This window comes from Osmerus eperlanus, chromosome 9, assembly GCF_963692335.1.
Source record: "Osmerus eperlanus chromosome 9, fOsmEpe2.1, whole genome shotgun sequence".
Taxonomy (NCBI): Eukaryota; Metazoa; Chordata; class Actinopteri; order Osmeriformes; family Osmeridae; genus Osmerus; species Osmerus eperlanus.
Genome location: NC_085026.1, coordinates 10307774 through 10313773, shown reverse-complemented (window position 1 = coordinate 10313773; position 6000 = coordinate 10307774).

The following is a 6000-nucleotide window of genomic DNA, read 5'->3' as shown; positions in this document are numbered from 1 at the left end:
AGGACTCTCTCACCCCGCAGTATTAAGAGACCCACAGGCCTCAGTAGGAATGGTACTTCATGATTGCCTGTACAGTGCTGCTCTCCATAAGGAATTGAGAGCTATGATGTACCGACGAGGAAAAATATCCCTAAAGTGGATATACACCTCAATCATCTGATAGTGGCAGATGTGCAGTATGTTTCTGAACTGCTGTGTGGACTCAAACTTAAGACCTTTTTATAACAGTAACTTGGAAATGAGAAGATTTGTATTTATTTTGTTCCTGACATGGCATGTTAGGAGATTAGAAGTGTTGTGTCAAGACTATGCAGAAAGGGTTAACTTCCGTTATTGCTCGGAGTGATGGAGGAGGTGTTTGGTTAGGTTTGTCATCTATTTCCACACATTTCATTGTAAGAAGCAATTAGTGTTTTAAATCCTTTTGAAACTGACAGAAACACACTGTGATGTGTTAGGGCCTTGTGGGTACCTCAGAATACCGTGCCCCTGTGTCCTTGTTAAGATGAAACAAAGACAATATTACATTCCAGCAAAGAAACCTGTACTGACTTTGAATGTGCACACAATGTTCTACAGTATGAGTTTTTGAATGTTATTCAGAACAATGATAAAGCCCCACATGTGTAAGGTAACACAACTATGACAACAGAACGTCACCCCCCTTAAACTAAATATCATCTGCTCCTCAGGGAGAGCCTTTTAGGTCACCGTGTCCCTGCTGAATGCTGCCTGAATAAGCTGTTGGCTTCCCCTGCCAACAGAAGCTCTTCTAACGCTTCACTGTGGCAAACTGCACTAATCAATTATTCACCATAATAAAAAGCTGTGACACACTTGAAAACATCTCTTGCAAGAGAAACAATGAGAAGGGTTTACAAAGCCAAAAAAGAAAACAGTGGTATACAAAGTTATTGGAGCTAATCAATAATAACAAAAGTTTTTGTACAATGTGAGTGGTGGGATGTTAAGAAACCGGCTACATTCTGTATTATCACAATGTAGCTACTGCTCAGCATTCCAGTATTATTGACAGGTAAAAGAAAATATCAACAATATTCATTTCATATTCTATCTCTCAAGGAAGGAGTCAGTTCCACGTCCTCATTCCTTTATATTTGAAAGCCTTGAGGCCTGGTACTGCTCTATACCCCTCCATAACCCTCTGCAGCATAGGGGGTTACACTAGGTGATACAATCAACTGCTTTCAGAACTATAATCATAGTGTTAATGACATTTGATATTATTTTGTGGGATGTTTTTCAAGGAACGTCATGCAACATTTACATTGCTCTGACTGATGCTACTTGGCAAAAGGTTCATTAACCACACATTAACTTGTTTTGCATCTGCTAATATTTTTTTTTTAATCTTCCACCCTTAAACAACCCTTTTCGTGATAAATCACATCCAGTGTAATACCACCTCTGGGTAATTTATATAATTTTTCCCTAATCATAATTCATACTTTCACCGTAATTAGTTAACTGTGTTTAATCACACACAAAATTGATCCTTGTTTATATAATATTTTAGTTAAATAACTTCCAACCATGAGCCTGCTATTTTATTAATTTGTCATGTTGTTGTTACACTAATGACTGCACAGTGGTCAGTGCACAAGGAAATGGGGGGACTAAAGCAGGACATAGTCTGGATAAGTTTGTTCTGTTTATGCTAGTTTTGGCTTTTCAATAATAATAATGTGCATCTTTGTATAGCTTTGTCTTCTCGAGTACCCTTTCGGCAAACAGGTGGAATTTAACAAAAAGGGAGGACTGACTTAGAGGCTGAAAGATTGAGATAATAAAAAAGACATACCATTGTGCAAGCTGCAACCACTCAGACACCAACAGCTATTCCTTTGACTTGTTTCTCCGTTTTCACCAGCAGCTCCCCACCCCCTCTTTCTATCAGTTTCAAAACACAGAGATCAAATTAATTAGTCCCGCAAGACTCGTAAAAGTTGGAAAGAGCTGAACTTCCGCCCTGTCGAACAAAAACAAGCGTGATTTGCTTAGTAGATCTTCAGACACTGCGCCTTCCTTTGGTAAGGCCTTGGTGACCTCTGAAGTGGTGTCTTCTGGGGGAAACTGGGGTTTCCGGGCCTGCCCTGTTTGAGATCATCAAGAACGTGCACATATCTCATTGGACTGAAGGTTTTATTTCCTGTACCCGACTTTTATTCTTTTACCATAGCTTATTACCCTGAACACCTTCACAGAGGTCCTACCTAGGGGCAGGTCGACTGTTTCACTTGGCTGTGTTGGAATGGAAGGAAAGGGAAGGTTGGTCCAGAGAGAACTGAGCTCTCTGGAGAGACTTGTTTATTGCCTATATACATTCTACATAAGCTTCCAGTCAATACTAAGTACAAATATTCTAATTGCTTTCCACTGGGAGTGAAATATAGATACTTTAATGGAATAGGCTTTCCTTCCTCAACAGCTTGACTTTCTTTGTCTGTTTTTCTTATTTCACACCGAAAAATACAAAACCATTTTGTAGGAAGCTTTTCTAACTACGTCAACCGAAGGCTTAGCATTGAGCTCACCCTGAAGCATGTAGTCATTTTCCAAGTTTCTTTATGAGCGCTTTGAAACAATATGCTGAGCTTCCTGAATTTTACAGGTTTTTGAGGATTTTCCCGAGAAAGTGCACTGACATGGGTATAAATGCACACATTGTAAAACAGTTTGAAGTTCAGTGTTCTCACTCAGTGCATCTCCTCAGTTGGCTGCAGAGGTAGAAGAGGGTATATCTACCTTCTAGTGGCATCCACCAAATATAATACTATCGGTAGTATCACTTTTTATGACAGGTGTGTGCAGTGCATGACAAGTCTATTGTAACACCGTACCAAGACAGATGAAAACAATACTGTAAATCAAACCCAATCGCCCCTCACATACCAATCCCATGTGTTGGTGTCATCATTCCATAAATACCACTCCATGTTCGTCTTCTCTGAGTGAAGACAGTGCCTTCGCTGTCTCTACGAAAATGGAATGTGATTGCGGTGCTCGCGGGTCATACAGCCTAGAGGTGACTTGTCTGGCCAGCAGTCTGAAACAGTGTGGGCCATCTCGGTCTCTACAGGGCACAGACAAGCCAGACCTGATAAACCCCCCCCCCACACACACTTCCAGACACAGCTGATACCAACTCAGCCCAGAGTGAACCACGGAGCCAGAGATGCTGGAGACGAGACGACACTTGACGTGTTTTGGCTCTGTCAGACCAATCAGACAGAGCCTCGAAGCTCGGAGCCCTTAACTGCAACTGTCAGCACTATGACTCGTCCTCTAGGTCTCTTTGATGTGACGTGTGAGTGAGATTCAGGTTGTTATCAACTCACTCTGGTAGTCATGGTAGTTAGGGGTGTATGTACACAAATACAATAGCCTGTTATTTGCACACTAATTTAAAAGGTTTGATGTACGCAGGGTGGTGTAGTGCTGTAGAACAGATTATTTATAAGTACAAAACAAACTGTACAGTATAAGGTTAGAAACACTTGCTGTGTGGCCAGCAAAGTGTAAGCCTTGGTATAGCTGCAACTCTCTTGAAGTGAGTGAATCCATCAGAACTGTTAAAAGTCAAAAGATTTGCAGTAAAAAACTGCAAAAAAATGAATGTTTGTAAGGAGACAATGATTATCCCGCATAGATCTCTGAGATTTCTGAATGCATTATGAAAACAGTACAGTCAGACACACTGTTCAGACAAATTGTTCAGTAAGTTGGACAATCATAGTGGGTGCTATTTGAACCACAGATCTAAATAGTGGCACCATAAAGCACACGCTGAAAAAATTGCCAGTTTGGTAATAGCCTTGTGGGAAATGTAGATTTTAAAATACATAAGCAATGGAGATTAGGCCAAGTAATATATTGGGTTCACAATTTGTAAAAACCTTGCAAAAGGAATATAAAGTGAATGGTTGAAAGTAAAAGTGAAATGATTTAGTCAACAAAGAAAAAGACTACAACGTAGGCTACAGGATTTCAAGTCCTTAGAGTGGCATGGCATGTTTCACCAAGAGGAGTCTGACATCACCAAAATAGTGCCTTTTATACATATTTTCTCAGGGAATTTCTATCCATTTTATGATCATGATACTTTTTTCCCCAGACATAATGTCATTGTGAGTGTGAGAAATGCTGATGCTCACCGCCCAAGGCTGGCATGTAGAGGTTGTTCTTACAAATGCAGTGAATACGAAGATTGGCATTGCTACATTTCAGCATAATTCAACCCTACCTTATCTCTTTACGTAAGCCTTAATCTGACAACTGCAGGACTTAAATCACATACTGTACCATTATCTGTCTAAAACATGTCTTCTTGTACGAAACTGGCCAAGAATGAGTGAATTCATTAGGATGAATCATTTGTTTATGACAGGTCCTATCTCCGATCTGTCTGAAGGAATCAAACGTGGACGGCTCCTTGTTCTACAGGTGTTGCCTTTCATAGTCGTTGCTGTGACTAGTATATGCTTCACCCACTTGTAAAGCACCCTCATGTCACTGCCAAATGATATAATTACCTTACTATTCAGGCCCTCATAAATACAAGCCTTCATTACAAAGCCCTTGCTGGGAGCTTTGAGGCCATAAAAGCACACAGGGAGTTGTTAGTCATTTTTACCATCGTTACAATATGCAAACTGGACTGCAGCGCTGAACTATGGTTTTTATAGTATTATTTATTTATTTGTATTACAATGCGTTCAACTACAATATAATGCTGCTGCATTTCACCAGTTACTGACCCTACTACTATTGTGTACTACATCATTGACTTGAGTAGTTCCGTAGTTTGCTTGGGTAAAACAGTATGGCTAAGTTGATAGTGTCTTGTAGGAACAGAATGGTTTCAGGTAAGGAAATAAAGAATACTCAAGAATATTTTACATTCAGTATGAGTGAATAGGACAGCTACCCATGCCCTTTTGCCAGGACCTTTAATTTCAAAGCCAGACGGATAATTGCTACATATTGTTTGTGCTACAATGGGTTGGTGCCACAAGTGCAAGTTTTAATAGGTATTAATTATGTTTTCAGCTTTGACATTTGTTACCCAGCAACTAAAGATGTCTTGTCTTGATATAATTTATGATAAATGTATATAACTCTTGCTATCTATTATTTATGTATAGGAATCAGTAATCTAGGTTTATATAGACATGTATTTAATATGGGAGATCATTTTTCCTGCCTGGACAATTCTCCAGTCAGGCTCCAACATAATCCCCTTTACCAGTGGTGGCACCAGCAACACCAAGCTAGCCAAGCAATTCAGATTGTTTTCAAAACACAACCATATTTTCCATTTAATTTGTTTTCATTACAAAAACGTAATAGTCTAGGACTATAGCTATAGACAGTGGCATGTACAATGGGCCAAAACAATACCCATAATCGTGAAACACTTAAGCCTGTTAGACTGCTAAGCAATAATGGATATTTAATCACTCATCATCCCCTTGGCTAATGTTTCAGAATCAGTGCAAGGACATTGTTTTGTCTCGCCCACATTTGATGAGAAATGATCTGTGACAAGATGGTGACAATGGAGATCAAGGGGGACATCAAGTGTATTCTAGCTCACAGGGAGTGACAGAAAATAACTGATAACATTCAGGATTCTAATGCCAAGATCAAGTAGGTTTACATCAAAAATAGATGTTATAACTGGTTGACAGACGTGGGTTTATGTAATAAACATGCCTATATAAGCAGATGGATGTACATATGGATGACATCACACATTGCCTGGCTCCCCAAAAAGTGTGTGAAGTGATTTTATAAACTGGTTATACAAATGGATAATTTACAAATATGTGACAGAATGCTATAAAATGTTTTATGTATTTCATAGAACGTTTGACATCTGACAACATCCTTTAGGCAGAATGCTTGAGCTTCTTCTGTCTTGGCCTTAATATTTTGGCAGACATGGTAGCTATTAGTTCTCATGTCTTTGTGTTTGTT